A 15672-nucleotide genomic window follows, 5' to 3' on the forward strand; every position below is an offset into this window, starting at 1 on the left:
TGTGACATGACAGAGCACAAAATAAAGTGTAAGGTCAAATATCAAACTGAGAAATAATAGTTGCTTCATATGTGATAGAAATATGGTTAATCTCTGTCAAATATGGACAACTCTTTCAAAATTTGTAAGAAGTAGGGGCGCCTGGATAGCTCGGTTGGTGGGGCATCTGCCTCTAGATTGTGGCTCAGGTCATGATCTCCCGGTTCGTGAGTTCGAGCCCTGCATTGGGCTCTGTGCTGGCAGTGTGGAGCCTGCTTGGGATTCTCTCTTTCTCCATCTCTCTCTGCTCCTCCCCAGCTCACTTTCTCTCTCTCTTAAAGTAAAACAAACAAGCAAACAAAACAAAACAAAACAAAACAAACAAAAGCCCCCAAAATTAAAAATTCCTAAGAAGTAGACCTCACTAAAAATGGGAGATTCCACAACAGAACTGTAAGTGACCACTAAATCTATGTTCAATCTTGCTGATAGTAACAGAAATGGTGATTAAACTGACAAGATGTTATTTTCATGCATCAGACTTGGCAAAGATTAAAAAGACTGACAGTAGACAGTGTTGGCCAGGGTGGTGGGGTAAATGCTGACAGCCTTTCTACAGACAAGCTGGTGACATGTATCCAAACTCTTAGGCACCTGTGCACTCTTTGACTTAATATTGTAACTTCAAATAATTTCTTCTAATGAAAAAGGAGTAGTCAAATGGAAAGGATGTATGTGCTAGAATATTCACTGGGAGATTTTTTACAGATGCCAAGAGTTGAAAATAACTTAAATGCCCTTTAAAGGTGATTTGTTATAAGAAACTCTGTAAAGCTATAGAAGAGATTATTATACAACTGCTCAAGGGGATAAGGTGGATTTATATAAAGGAAAAAACTATGGTAAATTTGGAAAACTAATTGCAGTACGTGGTCTTATTTTTGACAGCAGGTTCTCCCAACTGAGCCCTAACTTGGATTTTGATTTTGACTCTTTACACAACTGGTTTTCTGGTATTTGCAAAATTCGAAATGTTTGACAGACTATTTTGTAAATACTGGGAAGTTTTCCTTTGGAGCCTCTACGAAAGAGCTGGGAAGTGGTAGGGGGTTTCAAGCAAGGTTAGAGTTGCAGTCTGCATAAGCAAAGGTCAGCAACAAGATGTGGGGTTTTTTCGTGCATCTGTATTTACAGACCTACTGAAGCTTGGTGTGTGTAAGCTACATCCACTTAAAAATAAGCAAATGTATTAAACATAAACATAGATAGAAAATGTGCACCTTGATGAATCTCCACAAAGTGAGCACACTCCTATAGCTGCCGTTCGGACAAATTAATGGAAGAGAACCCTGAACACCCTTGTGCCCCCTGCCAGCCATTTTCCATTCCTCACTGGACCATTGTTCTGACTTCTAATATCAGAAATGAGTTTGATCTGTGTCCGAACTTTACATCAGTGGAATTATAAAGTATATACTCTTTTATGCTCAGCTTCTTTCCCTTAACATTATGAGACCATCTGGGTGTACCCATAGTTCATTTGTATTCGTCTGGGTAGTAATCCACTGAACGAATATGCACATATTACATCCATTCTCCTATTTATGAATATTTGGATTGTTCCCATTTTTTGTCTTTTTAGAAAATGTTTATTGTTATTATTATTTAATGTATATTATTTTTGAGAGAGAGACAGAGAGACAGAGTGTGAGCAGGGGAGGGGCAGAGAGAGAAGGAGACACAGAATGGAAGCAGTCTCCAGGCTCTGAGCTATCAACACAGAGCCTGACGCAGGGCTCAAACTCATGAACTGTGAGATCAGGATCTGAGCCGAAGACAGAAGCTTTAACTGATTGAGTCACCCAGGTGCCCCCGAATGTTTATTATTTTTAAAAGAGAGAGAGGGACAGAGAGAGGGGGGGACAGAAAATCTGAAGTGGGTTCTGTGCTGACAGCAGAGCCTGATGTGGGGCTCAAACCCACAAACCATGAGATCATGACCTGAGCTGAAGTTGGACGCTCACCTGACTGAGCCACCCAGGCATCCCATCCCATTTTTTGTCTTTTAAAAGCAATGCCACTATACATATTCTCATACATGACCTTGGGTGCCTATGTGCACATTTCATTGTATATATACCTAGCTAGTTATTGGATGTCCTTATATTCACTTTTTATACATAGTACCAAAGCATTTTCCAAAGTGGTTGTACCAGTTTACACCCTCACCAACAGTGCCTGAGAGTCTCAGTTCCACCACAGAGCTGCCAAGCTGAGACATGGTATGGCATTTGGGGTATTCTGGTGGGTGTGCAGTAAATTACTGTAGTTTTGTGTTTCCCTGATGACTATTGAGAATAAACACTTTTTTTTTTTTACAAGTTTCCTGCCCATTTGGAGATCCTCTTTTAAGGTCTAGACATTTGCTTTTTTTTTTTTTTTTTCTGTTTTCTGTTGAATTCTTAATCATTTCGAACAAATTTTCAGTTCTTTGTGTATTTTGGATACTAGACCTGTGTCAATTATATGTATTGCAAAAATCTTTTCTTATTCCATAACTCTCTTAATGGTGTTGTTTGATAAACAGAAGTTATGAAATTTAATATAGTCCAATTTGTCTGTTATTATTTTGTGGTTAGTGTCCTGTTTAAGAAATTTTGCCTGGGAGCAGCTGGGTGGGTTGGTCAGTTAAGTGTCCAACTCTTTTTTTTTTTTTTTCGTAATTTAAATCCAATTTAGCTAACATACAGTGTCGTCTTGGTTTCAGGAGTAGAACCCAGTGATTCATCTCTTACATATGACACCAAGTGCTCATCCCGAAAAGAGCCCTTCCTAATGTCCATCACCCATTTAGCCTGTTCCCTCCCTCACTCCCCTCTCCAGCAACCCTCAATTTGTTCTCTGTATTTAAGAGTCTTTTATGGTTTGCCTCCCTCTCTGTTTTTATCTTATTTTTCCTTCCCTTCCCCTATGTTCATGTGTTCAGTTTCTCTAATTCCACATATGAGTGAAATCATATGATATTTGTCTTTCTCTGACTGACTTATTTCGCTTAGCATAATACACACTCTAGTTCCATCCACATTGTTGCAAATGGCAAGATTTAATTCTTTTTCATCACTGAGTAATATTCAATTGTGTATATATACACATCTTTATTCATTCATCAGTCAATGGACATTTGGGCTCTTCCCATAATTTGCCTATTGTTGATAGTGCTGCTATAAACAGCACTCCTGTATCCTTTGGATAAGTACCTAGTAGTGCAATTGCTGGGTCATAGGGTAGTTCTACTTTTAATTTTTTGAGGAAACTTCATACTATTTTCCAGAGTGGCTGCACCAGTTTGCATTCCCACCAACAGTGCAAAAGGGTTCCCTTTTCTCCATATCCTCACCAACATCTGTTGTTGCCTGACTTGTTCATGTTAGCCATTCTGACAGGTGTGAGGTGGTATCTCAGTGTGGTTTTGATTTATATTTCTCTGATGATGAGTGATGTTGAGCATCTTTTCATGTGTCTGTTAGCCATCTGGATGTCTTCTGTGGAAAAGTGTCTATTCATGTCTTCTGCCCATTTCTTCACTGGATTATTTGTTTTCTGGGTGTTGAGTTTGGTAAGTTCTTTATAGATTTTGTATACTAACCCTTCATCTGATATGTTATTTGAAATTCCTTCTCCCATTCTGTTAGTTGCCTTTGATTTTAGCTCAGCTCATGATCCCACAGATTGTGAGATCAAGCCCCATGTGGGGCTCTGTGCTGACAGCATGGAATCTGCTTGAGATTCTCTCTCTCCCTCTCTCTCTGCCCCCCCCCGTCACAAAACAAACAAACAAACAAACATTATAAAAAAAGAAATTTTGCCTGATATAAGGACATGGATATATTTTCTTATTCCAATTTCTAGAAGCTGTATTGTTTCATCTTTCAGATTTAGATCTACAATCTATGTGGATTTTATTTTTATGCATGGTATTAAGTTAGGAGCCAAGATGCATTTTTTTTCCTGAATGGATATTCAGTTGACCCAGCTCCATTTATTGAAAAGGCTCCTCTTTCCCCAACTATACTGCAGTGTCACCTTGTTCTAATCATCTATAAATGTGTGGCCTGTTTCTGGACATTCCTTTCACATCTTGTATCAGTACAATGCTATCTTCTTATATATAGTCTGAGTCTTCCAGCTGCATTCTTATGGTCTTAGCTATTTCTGGCCTTTTGTATTTTCTATAAATTCTAGAATTGGTTTGCCAATTTCACCCTCTGACCCTAAAATACAAAACAAAGAACCAACCCAAAAACCAAAAACTGCTGGTGTTAAAAAAAATTTTTATTTAACGTTTATTTATTATTGAGAGACAGAGAGAGACTGAGCATGGGAAGGGCATAGAGAGGAGGAGACGTGGAATCTGAAGCAGGCTCCAGACTCTGAGATACCAATACAGAGCCCAATGTGGGGCTTGAACTCACAAACATGAGATCATGACCTGTGCTGAAGTCAGATGCTTAACCGACTGAGCCACCCAGGTGCCCCAAAAACTGCTGGGATTTTTAATTGTGATTGCACTAAATCTATAGATCAAGTTAGGGAGAACTGATCTCTTAAAAATAATGAGTATTTCAATTCATGAACCTAAGATATCCTTTCATTTTTGTAAACCTTCTTCAATATTCCTTAATAAAGTTTTGTAATTTTTTGTGTAAAGGTTCTGCACAGTTTTGTTATCTTTATTCCTTTACTTTTACATCCTTGATGGTATTTGACTTTTTCTTCAATTTCTAATTAGAAATGCAATGGATTTGGGGCGCCTGGGTGGCTCAGTAGGTTAAGCGGCCAACTTTGGCTCAGGTCATGATCTCGCGGTCCGTGAGTTCAAGCCCCACGTCGGGCTCTGTGCTGACAGCTCAGAGCCTGGAGCCTGTTTCAGATTCTGTGTCTCCCTCTCTCTGACCCTCCCCCATTCATGCTCTCTCTCTCTCTGTCTCAAAAATAAACATTAAAAAAAATTAATAAAAAAAAAGAAATGCAATGGATCTAAAAATTTTTTGACCTTGTATCTAAATTCACTCATAGATTGTAATAGTTTATCTGTAAATTAGTTTAGATCTTCTAGGTATATAATAATGCTGTCTATGCATTATGACAATTTTTACTTCTCCCTTACTGATCCTTTACATTTTATTTCTCCCTTCCTTCTCGCCACCAGCTCCTTGACCCCTTCTTTTTCTTCTTCTTCCCCTTCCTTTTCTTATTTATAACTATTGCACTGGCTAAGACCTCTACTACAGTGTTAAATAGAAGTGGTGATAATGGGCATCTTTCTTCTCAATGGAACATTTTTAACATTTCACCATTAAGTATGATGTTTGCCATAGAATTTTAAAATTTGAGATGAAATTCACATAACATAAAATTAACTACTTTCAACAGAACAATTTAGTGGCATTTAGTAACTCACAATGTTTTGCAACCACCTCTTCTATCTACTTCTAAAACATTTCCAAGACTACAAAATAAAGTCTTGTCCCCATTAAGCAATTACTCCCAATTCCCCCCAAACCCTTGTTTCTGGCAATTATCAATCTACTTTCTGTTTCTATGGACTTACCTTTTTTTTTTTAAGTTTATTTATTTTGAAAGAGATAATGCATGAGCAGGGGAGGGGCACAGAGAGAGGGAGAAAGAGAATCCCAAGCAGGCTCCGCACTGTCAGTGCAGAGCCCGAAGTGGGGTTCAAACTCACAAACTGTGAGATCATGACCTGACTTTAGATCAGGAGCCAGAAGTTTAACCAACTGAGCCACCAGGCGCCCCTGGATTTACCTGTTCTAAATATTTCATATACTAAATAAAATCATACAATGTTATCTTTTGTTTTTGACTTCTTTCTCTTAGTGTGACATTTTCAAGATATAGCTATGTAGTGTGTCTTGGTCCTTCATTTCTTTTTATGTGAAATAATGTTCCATTGGGTACCTATACCAAAATGTTGATGGACAGTCATCTGTTGATGGACATTTGAGTTGTCTTCAATTTTTTGGCTATTATGAACAGCACTGCTATGGACATTCATTCAAAGGATTTGTTTGAAAAAAAAAAAAAAAACAAAGGATTTGTTTGAGTCCCTGTTTTCAATTCTTTTTGGTATATACATAGGAGTGGAATTACTGGGCCATATACTAATTCTGTGTTTAACCACCAAACTGGTGTGTATGTGTTTGGGGAATCACCAATCTACTTTCCACTGTGGTTGAAACATTTTACATCCCACCAGCAAATATATGAGGGTTCCAATTTCTCCATGTCTTTATCAACACTTATTTCCCACATTTTTGATTATAACCGTCCTCTTGGGTGTAAGTGTGCTATAGGTTTAAAACACATATATTCTTTGTCAGATTAGGAAAGTTACCTTCTGGCATAACATCATTTTGTAATACTCTTTGGAAGTGTTAAGGTCAGGAAAAATAACAATCAAGGAATTTTCTCAAATTGGAGTAAACTCAGAGGACATGACACGTAAAGAAAAAGCAGGATCTTGGATTGGATCCTGAATCAGAAAAGGACATTAATGGGAAAACTAGCAAAATGTTAATAAGGTCTATAAATTAATTAATCATATTGTATTAACATTAATTTCCTGATTTGCACTATGGTTATGTAAGGTTACCATAACATACAGGTAGTTAACTTAAGAGTATATGGGAACTCTGCACTATTTTTGCAACTTTTCTTGAAGTCTAAAATTATTTTTAAGATGTAAAAAAATAAAGTTTGCTGTTTATTGTGAATGGGATTGAATTTTGCAAATGCTTTCTCTGTATCTATTGATGTTTTATGCACTTTTCTTCTTAATTTTACTGATATACTGAGTTACAGTGATTTCATTGATTTTATTTAAGATTTTTTTTAATGTTTATTTTTGGGAGACAGAGAGAAAAAGAGAGAGAGTGCACATGGTGGAGAGGCAGAGAATGAGGGAGACAGAGAATCTGAAGCAGTCTTTGCGCTGCCATCACAAAGCCTGACTTGGGACTCAAACCCACCAACCATGAGACCATGACATGAGCCGAAGTTGGACATTCAACTGACTGAGCCACCCAAGTGCCATGACAATGACTGATTTTTAGCTGTTAGCCCTACCTTTTGTTCCTGGTATAAACCCAACTTTGCTTTGGTATGTTACCCTTTTCATATGTTACTGAATTTGATTTGCTATTTTCTTTTTTTAGGTTTTTTTTTTTTTCCATCTATGTTTCTGAGAAAGTTCTGTGGGTAATTGATTTTCCTTTGCTGTAATGTCCTTGTTAGATTTTGGGATTAAGTTTACATAATCTCATAATACAAGATGGAAAATGTGTCTCCAACTATTTTCTGAAAGAGTTTATGATTGGTGTTGTTTCTTCTTTAAATACTTGGTATATTCACCAAGGAAGCCACCTGGGCTTAACAATTTTTATTGTAGGAAGGTTTTTAACTACAGATTTGATTTCTTCAATATAGTTAAGATACTTTATATATATGTTTGTTTACCTCATGTCAATTTTTGTAAATTGTGTTTTTCTAGAAATTTGTCTATTTTATTTAAATTTTCAAATTCATTGCCATATATTGTTTATAATGTTCTTCTACTATCTTTCTAATAGGTGAGAGCTATAATAATGCTCCAATTTGTTCCTGGTATCAGTATTTTGTGTCTTTCCTATTTTTATTCTAAATCAGCTTTGCTAGGGGACTTGTAAATGTAATTTAAAAATGTTTTCTTATGTAAACTCTACCCCCAGTGTGGGGCTTGAACTCACAACCCCGGGATCAAGAGCCACATGCTCTAATGACTCAGATGCCAGGCATCCCAAATGTAAATTATTTGATGTTCTTTATTGCAGATTTGTTTTCAACTTTATTAATCTCTGTTGTTACTTTTATCATTACTTCCCTCCACTTTCCTTGCATCTAGTTTGCTATTTTCTAACTACTTGCTCTGGAATACTTAGATAGTTGATTTTAAGCTTTTTTTTCTAATACATACATTTGGGGCTACACTGTTTTCTCTAACCATGGCCTAAACAGCAGCCCAGAAGTATTAATATGTTGTTTTTATAATTTCCTTCAAAATATTTTCCAGAGGCGCCTGGGTGGCTCAGTTGGTTAAGTGTCTGACTCTTGATTTCAGCTCAGGTCATCATCTCATGGTTCGGTTCGTGAGTTCAAGCCCGGCATGGGGCTGTGCACTGACAGTGCGGAGGCTACTTGGGATTCTCTCTCTCTCTCTCTCTCTCTCTGTTCCTTCCATTTGTGCTCTCTTTCTCTCTCTCTCAATAAATAAACCTAAAAAATATTTTCTAATTTCTCTTGTAATTTCTTTTCTGATCCATGGGTTATTGATAAGTATGCTGCTTAAATTGTAAACTCTTAGGGACCTTTCTTGTTTTCCTTCTGTAATTAACATCTAGCTTATTTTCAGTGTAGTCAGAGATACACACCCCATGTGATTTTAATTCTCTGAAATTTATTGAGACTTGATTTATGGCCAAACATACTTTCACTTAAAATTTTTTTCCATGTATACTTGAAAAGAATGTATATTATGCAGTTGTTGAGTGTAATGTTCCATATGTGTTCATTGAGTGAGATGCATTAATCATGTTGTTTGAGTTGTTATATCTATTGATTTTTAGTCTGTTTATTAGTTAGGAGAAAATTGTGTTAAAATCTCCTGGTATGATGTGAATTTATTTCTCCTTTTAATTCTATGGCTTTTACTTTGTATTATTAGAGGAGATGTTGTTAGGTGCTTTTGGATTTAGAGTTTTTATAGTGCTAGTGGATAGACTCTTTTATTACCATGAAACATCTCTCTTTATTTCTGATAATGCTCCTGGCTTATAGTCTACTTTGTCTGATATTAGAATAGCCTCTCCAGTTTCCTTTCGGTTAATGTTTCTTTTTGGTTAATGTTAATGTTTGTATTTTTTCTCATTCTCTTATATCTAACTTTTCTGTATCTTTACATAAAATAATCTCTTATAAACAACATACAGTTTTAAAAATCCCAACGAACAATTTTTATCTTTTAATTATTTTTTTAGCCTATTTGCACTATATTAAGTGTAATATATTGAAATTTTAACTCTACCATTCAATCTGCAACTGACTGGTTTAATGTTCATTCTTCTTTTTCTTCTCTTCTCCTGAATTGTTTGTTTTTTTTTCCCAACAATTTTCCATTTCTATTACTTTGTTAGTTATATTTTCTTTTATTCGTTAAAGAGTTACCCTAGAGACTACAATATGCATCCTTGACTATTAGAATCTAACATAAATTAGTACTTTTATATTTCTTGATGGTGGAAGGTCCTTAGAAGATTTTAACTCCATTCACCTTGCCCCTCTCTTTATGCTATTTTATGTATTTTCTCCTGTATTTTATGTATTTGTGAGCTCTGTTGTCACATATATTCATGCTTACAATTGTTAGATCTTCCTGATGGATTGATTCTTTCATCATTACAAGATGCCTTTCTTAGTCTATGGTAAAAATTTTGGTCTTAATGTTTATTTTGTCTGATATTAGTATAGCCACTTTAGCAGTCTTTGGTTAATATTTAAATGGTATATATTTTTCCATTCTTTTATTTTTTAACCTATTGCATCTTTGAGTCTAAAATGTGTCTCTTGTATACAGCACAGTGTTGGATCATTGAAAAATCCATTTTTCCAATCTGTTCCTTTTGGTTAAAGTGTCTAACCTGCTTATATTTTATGTAACTATTAATAAGGTAGGATTTATGCCCACCATTTTGCTATTTGTTTTCTACATATCTTAGATATTTTTTGTTCTGCTACTTTGGGATTACTGTTTCCTTTTACATTAAATTGATATTTTATAGTATACTAGCTTAATTCTCTTCCCCTTCCTCTTCCTTCTCTTCCTCCTTTTCCTCCCCTTCTTCTTCCTCTTCTTTGTCTTCATCTTCTTCCCCTTCTTCTTCTTCTTCTTCTTCTTCTTCTTCTTCTTCTTCTTCTTCTCCTTCTTCTCCTCCTCCTCCTCCTCCTCCTCCTCCTCTTTCTTCTTCTTCTTCTTCTTCTTCTTCTTCTTCTTCTTCTTCTTTCTTCCTCTTCCTCTTCCTCTTCTTCCTCTCCTCCTCCTCCTCCTTTTTCTCCATCACCTTCTCATCCTTCTACTTCTCCCTCTCCCCCACCCCTTCTTCTTCTTCTTCTGGTTCCCTGAGGATTGCAATTAACATCTTAATTTAAAGCAATCTAGTTTAGGGGTACCTGGGTGGTTCAATCAGTTGAACGTTGGACCCTTGACTTTGGCTTAGATTGGGTCATGATCTTAGTCTGTGAGTTCAAGCACTGTGTCAGGCTTTGCACTGACAGTGCAGGGTCTGTTTGGGATTCTTTCTCTCCCTCCCTCTCTGCACCCTTCCCCCCCCACTGGCTGTCTCTCTCTCTCTCTCTCTCAAAATAAATAAACTTAAAAAATAAAATAATCTAGTTTGTATTAATATCAACTTCATTTCAATTTTGTATAAAAACTTAGCTCCAATATAGCCTCATCCCTTTGCTCTGGCTTTGTGCTTTTATTATCGTACAAATTACATCTTTCTACATTATAAGCCCATTAACTGAGTTTTATAATTATTGTTTTATATTGTTGCCTTTTTAAAAACAGAACAGAGCAGAAAAGAATTACAAACAAAAATGCGTTTATACTGTCTTGTATTTATTTACGTAGTTACTTTCATAGATACTCTTTCTTTTTAAAAACAATTTTTTAAGTTTATTTTTGAGAGAAAGAAAGAGAGAGAGCATGAAAAAGGGAGGAGCAGAGAGATATGGAGACACAGAATCAGAAGCAGACTCCAGGCTCTGAGCTGTCAGCACAGAGCTGACACAGGGCTGGAACTCACAAACTGCAAGATCATGACCTGAGCCAAAGTTGGACGCTTAACCAACTGAGCCACCTGAGTGCCCCTTTAAAAAATTTTTAAAAACGTTTATTTTTGAGAGAGAGAGAGAGAGAGAGAGAGAGAGACAGAGTGTGAGCGGGAAGAAGGGGCAGAGAGAGAGAGGCAGAGAGAAAAGGAGACACAGAATCTGAAGCAGGCTCCAGGCTCTGAGCCGTCAACACATAGCCTGATGTGGGGCTTAACCCATGAACCCCAAGATCATGACCTGAGCCAAAGTCAACATGAGCCGAAGTTGGACGCTTAACCAACTGAGCCACCCAGCTCCTCTCAATGGTACTCTTTCTTTGGGTGTGTCCAAGTTATTGTCTAATGTTCTTTCATTTCAGCTTGAAACATTCTTATTAGTATTTCTTAAAGATCAGGTCTCCTAGAGATTAATTTTCTGTGAATGTCTAAATTTTTGAAGCATACTTTTGCTGGATATAGAATTCTTGGTTGATAATCTCCCTCAACCCCCAGCATATTGAATATATCATTACACTGTATTCTAGTCTTTGTGGTTTCTTCTTTTTTTTAAATATTTTTTTAATGTTTATTTTTGAAGAAGTGAGAGACAGAGCATGAGCCTGGGAGGGACAGAGAGAGAGGGAGACACAGAATCCGAAATGGGCTCCAGGCTCTGAGCTGTCAGCACAGAACCCGACGCGGGCCTCAAACTCACTCATGACCTGAGCTGAAGTCGGACACTTAATGGACTGAGTCATCCAGATATCCCTAGCCTTCATGGTTTCTGATGAGAAGTCAGCTGTTAATCTTAATGTAGCTCTCATTAACATTTCTTTCATTCCCATCTGCTAGAAATGCATTCTCAGTTTTTGTTTGACTGGAAATATTTTTATTTTACCTTCATTTTGGAAGGATATATTCATTGAGAATAGAAGACTAGGTTGGGAATTATTTTGTTTGAGCTCCGTAAAGATTCTGTTGAATTGTCCTCCAGGCTTCCATAATTTCTGTTGAAAAACTGCCAATCTTATCATTGTGCTTTTGAAAGTAGGTGTCTTTTTCCCTCTGGTTGCTTTTCAAGAGTGTTCTTTGTCTTTGAGTTTCAGCAGTTTTAGTATGGTATAACCAGATGTGTTTTTCTTTATATTTATTCTTCTTGACACTCAAAAAGCTTTTTGAATCTAAGATATCAAAGACGTGATATTTAAAAAAAATTTTTTTTACATTTATTTATTTTTGATAGAGACAGAGCACAAGTTGGGGAGGGGCAGAGAGAGAAGGAGAACAGAATCCAAAGCAGGTTCCAGGCTCTGAGCTGTCATCACAGAGCCCGACATAGGGCTCGAACTCACAAACCGCAAGATCATGACCTGAGCCGCAGTCAGACGCTTAACTGACTGAGCCACCCAGGCGCCCCAAGATTTGATATCTTTTACCACTCAGCCATATTCTCTTCAAATAGAACTGCTTTTCCATTCTCTCTTTTTCTCTCATTCTGAAATTCCAATTCTGTATATGTTTAGCCTTTTCACCATATCCCACATCACTTAGATCTTTTTACTGAATGCCAGTCTTTGTGTATAAAAAATTGTAGAAATAATTTGAAACTCTCATGATGTTATTTCCTCCAGAGAGGATTTACTTCTGCCTCTTGAAGCAGTTTGAATAAGTGCAGATCACCTTAGTCCAGTCTGAGCCTGAGTTGGCTTGAAACCAAGTTTTAGTCTATAGAAGGATCAGACTATTTCCATTTCACCTTCATTCCTCAGGTGTAGCTCTTCTGGGATACTAGTTGGAGTTCTGAGGTCCTTGCAACTCTTTGGTGAGCCCTGGACTTCAGCTTTGTTATTCCCAGTCATGTGGGACTGCTGAGAACCTGCTCAGTTCCCAAGACTTCAGGCTCAACACTGCTTATGAATCATCAAAGACCCAGTGGGAAGGCTTCTGAGCTTCTCAGCCTTATGGCACTTATTAGCCCTATGGCTAATGCTTCAAAGGGAAACTGGGCATAAGGCCAAGCTCACTTCAATGCACTTTTCTCAGAGATCTTGGCTTTTTAAGTCCCAGCTATCTTCAAATAACAAAGATGTTTAAATAAATTTGGGGGGGAATGATTTTTTAATTACAGAAAGTTGCAAAATAGTATAGCCTTTATCCAGTTTCCCCTGATGTTAATGTCTTACCTAACCTTTTTAGGTCTGTCAAAAATAATACATTAACATCAATACAATGCTATTAAGTAATCAACATACTTTATTCAGATTTCACCAGGTTTTTCATGATGTCCTTTTTCTGTTCCTATAATCCAGGTACCACCTTTAGTTGCCAGGTCTATAACATGGTCTGTAACAATTTTATCAATCTTTATTATTTGTTCTTCATGACCTTGATACTTTTGAGGAGTACTGGTCAGAGATTTTGTAGCCTGTCTCTCAATTTGGGTTTGTCTGATGTTTTCTCATAGATTAGATTGGATTATTGATTTGGGGAAAGAATGCCATAGATAAAAAGTACCCTTCTCATTACATAATACATACATATCAAGGGGTACATATTATGGACTGGAGGCTTGTGTTGGACAAAATTTGAAGCCCTACCCCCAATGTGATGGTATATGGAGGTAAGGCCTTTGGGAGGTAATTAGGTTTAGATGAGATCATGAGAGTGGGGCCCTCAAAATGGGATTAATGCCTATTTAAGATTAGACAACAGAAATCTTGCTTCTTCTCCCTCTCTTTGCCATGTGAACACACAGTGAGAAGAGAAGGTGGTTATCTGGAAGAACCAGGAAGACAGCTCTCACCAGAAACTGAATTTCTCATCCCTTTGATCTCATACTTCCAGCCTCCAGAACTGTGAGAAATAAATGTCTATTGCTTAATTCACACAGTGTGGTGCATTCCGATTGGATAGGGGCTGGAGGTGAAAGAATTCACCTGAGGCAGAACAAAGGAGATAGAAGTTTATTGAATACACTGCAAGGAAGCAGAGAACAAGATAGCAAAGGAGAGACTGGATGAAGCAGTGGTGAGAGGCTATAGTTGTAGGGTGGAGTGAGGAAGTCTGGGATTGTATGGCATTTCCCCTTTTTTGGTAACTCGTTGTAAGTAGCCCATTGGTCAGTTGGGGCCTACTGCCAATTTGAGGTGGGTCGCTTAATGAGCCTGCTTGTACTTGGCTGGGTGGTTGCTGTGGGCCCTTTTGCCTTGCTCAAGTTCCCATTGCTTAAGCCATTGCCTCAAAGCAGCCTATAAATCCCCCACCTGGCAAGCCAACAATAACAAATCCTTGGCATTTGGGTGGAGGTCTCATCTTCAGTAGCTTCTTCCTGCTGAATGAGGGGTGTGGAGATGTTCTTACCTGTGGGTCAACATTAGTGGGAATTTATATGTAGAAACTGTGAAAGGCAGAGCACTGAATCCAAGGTAGACAACAAATATGAATTTCCCCGAATAGAAAGGATCATCTGTTGGCTTGAAGTTAATAGCAGTGAAGGAATCGCGGCATCAGGCAGAGAGACATCAGATAAAACAACAAAATAAAATTATTATTATGAGAAAGAGCAACCTGAATAAAAGAGCTTTTTTTAAAAAATGTATTTTTTTAAATTTATTTTTGAGAGATCACACACAGGGGAAGAGCAGAGAGAGAGGGACAGAGGATCTGAAGCAGGCTCTGCACTGACAGCAACAATCCCAATGTGGGGCTCAAACTCACAAGCCATGAGATCATGACCTAAGCCAAAGTTGAATACTCACTCGACTGAGCCACCCAGACACCAATAAAAGATATTTTTTTTTAATTTAATTTTTTTTTAAAGTTTATTTATTTGGAGAGAGAGGTAGAAGAGCATGGGAGGGGCAGAGAGAGAGAGAAAGAGAGAGAGAGAGAGAGAGAGAGAGAGAGAATCCCAAGCAGGCTCAGTGCTGTCAGCACACAGCCTGACATAGGGCTCAATCCCATGAACCATGAGATCATGACCTGAGCTGAAGTCAAGAGCTGGACCCTTAGCAGACTAAGCCACTCAGGAGTCCCAAAAGATCTTTGATAGTTGTCCAAAATTCTCCTCCAGTCCAGGAGTTTAACCAATCATTAAAGGAGAGGAAAGGATCCTTTAAAGTGTCAATTTGAGTATTCATTTCTTCTGGTAACCCTGTCACATTTTTGTGGTAATCTGGAATATATACATAACATTCTGTTTTAATAAAGTATAAGTTTCTCCTTGAGCTGCAGTCAGGATATCAAAGGCTGGTTTTGGAGGGCCACCTTTTGAATTTGTGGGTGACTACGTGTTGGGCTTAAAGGTGTCTGCTGTATGCTTGACTAAAGCCTCTACTTGCAATTTTACATCAATAGATGTGGCTTTTAGGACAAATACAGCTAAGGGATAAAGCCATCAAGAAGCCTCTTTGATGTCTAGTCTTAACAATATTCCAGTTATGAGGAATCATTGGCAAGTGGGAGATGACCTGTCCCAGGAGATAAGGATATCCCCAAGTGTATCAACCAATCCAATAAGAAAGAAAGTGGGGCCATCCAGTATTTCCATTAAGTCCCTAGTTAATCCCACAGAATGGGGTATGCTCCAGCTTTTAAGGATTGATTTTGTCATCCCAGCCACCCAGAATTGGTCAAGGTGATAATTGAGTTACACAATTGTTGGGGAATCCATCCCGTTTTCCAGCTGTCTAAAGAATCATATGCTTATGGGGTCCTGTTATTATCCCCACAGAGTAACAAGCATGAAGATAGTCCATACATGAGCTAT

General features: G+C 37.6%; 1 long non-coding RNA gene across 1 annotated transcript in view; it reads left to right on the forward strand.

The window, feature by feature from the left end:
- Positions 1–13789, forward strand: part of LOC122234394 — a 16143-nt gene extending 2354 nt beyond the window's left edge. Inside the window, exon 2 of the long non-coding RNA XR_006212183.1 lies at positions 13660–13789. This is a non-coding gene — a long non-coding RNA (uncharacterized LOC122234394). The remainder of the gene's footprint in view (positions 1–13659) is intronic.
- The last annotated feature ends 1883 nt before the right edge of the window (positions 13790–15672 follow it).

Source organism: Panthera tigris, chromosome E2 (assembly GCF_018350195.1).
Source record: "Panthera tigris isolate Pti1 chromosome E2, P.tigris_Pti1_mat1.1, whole genome shotgun sequence".
Classification (NCBI taxonomy): Eukaryota; Metazoa; Chordata; class Mammalia; order Carnivora; family Felidae; genus Panthera; species Panthera tigris.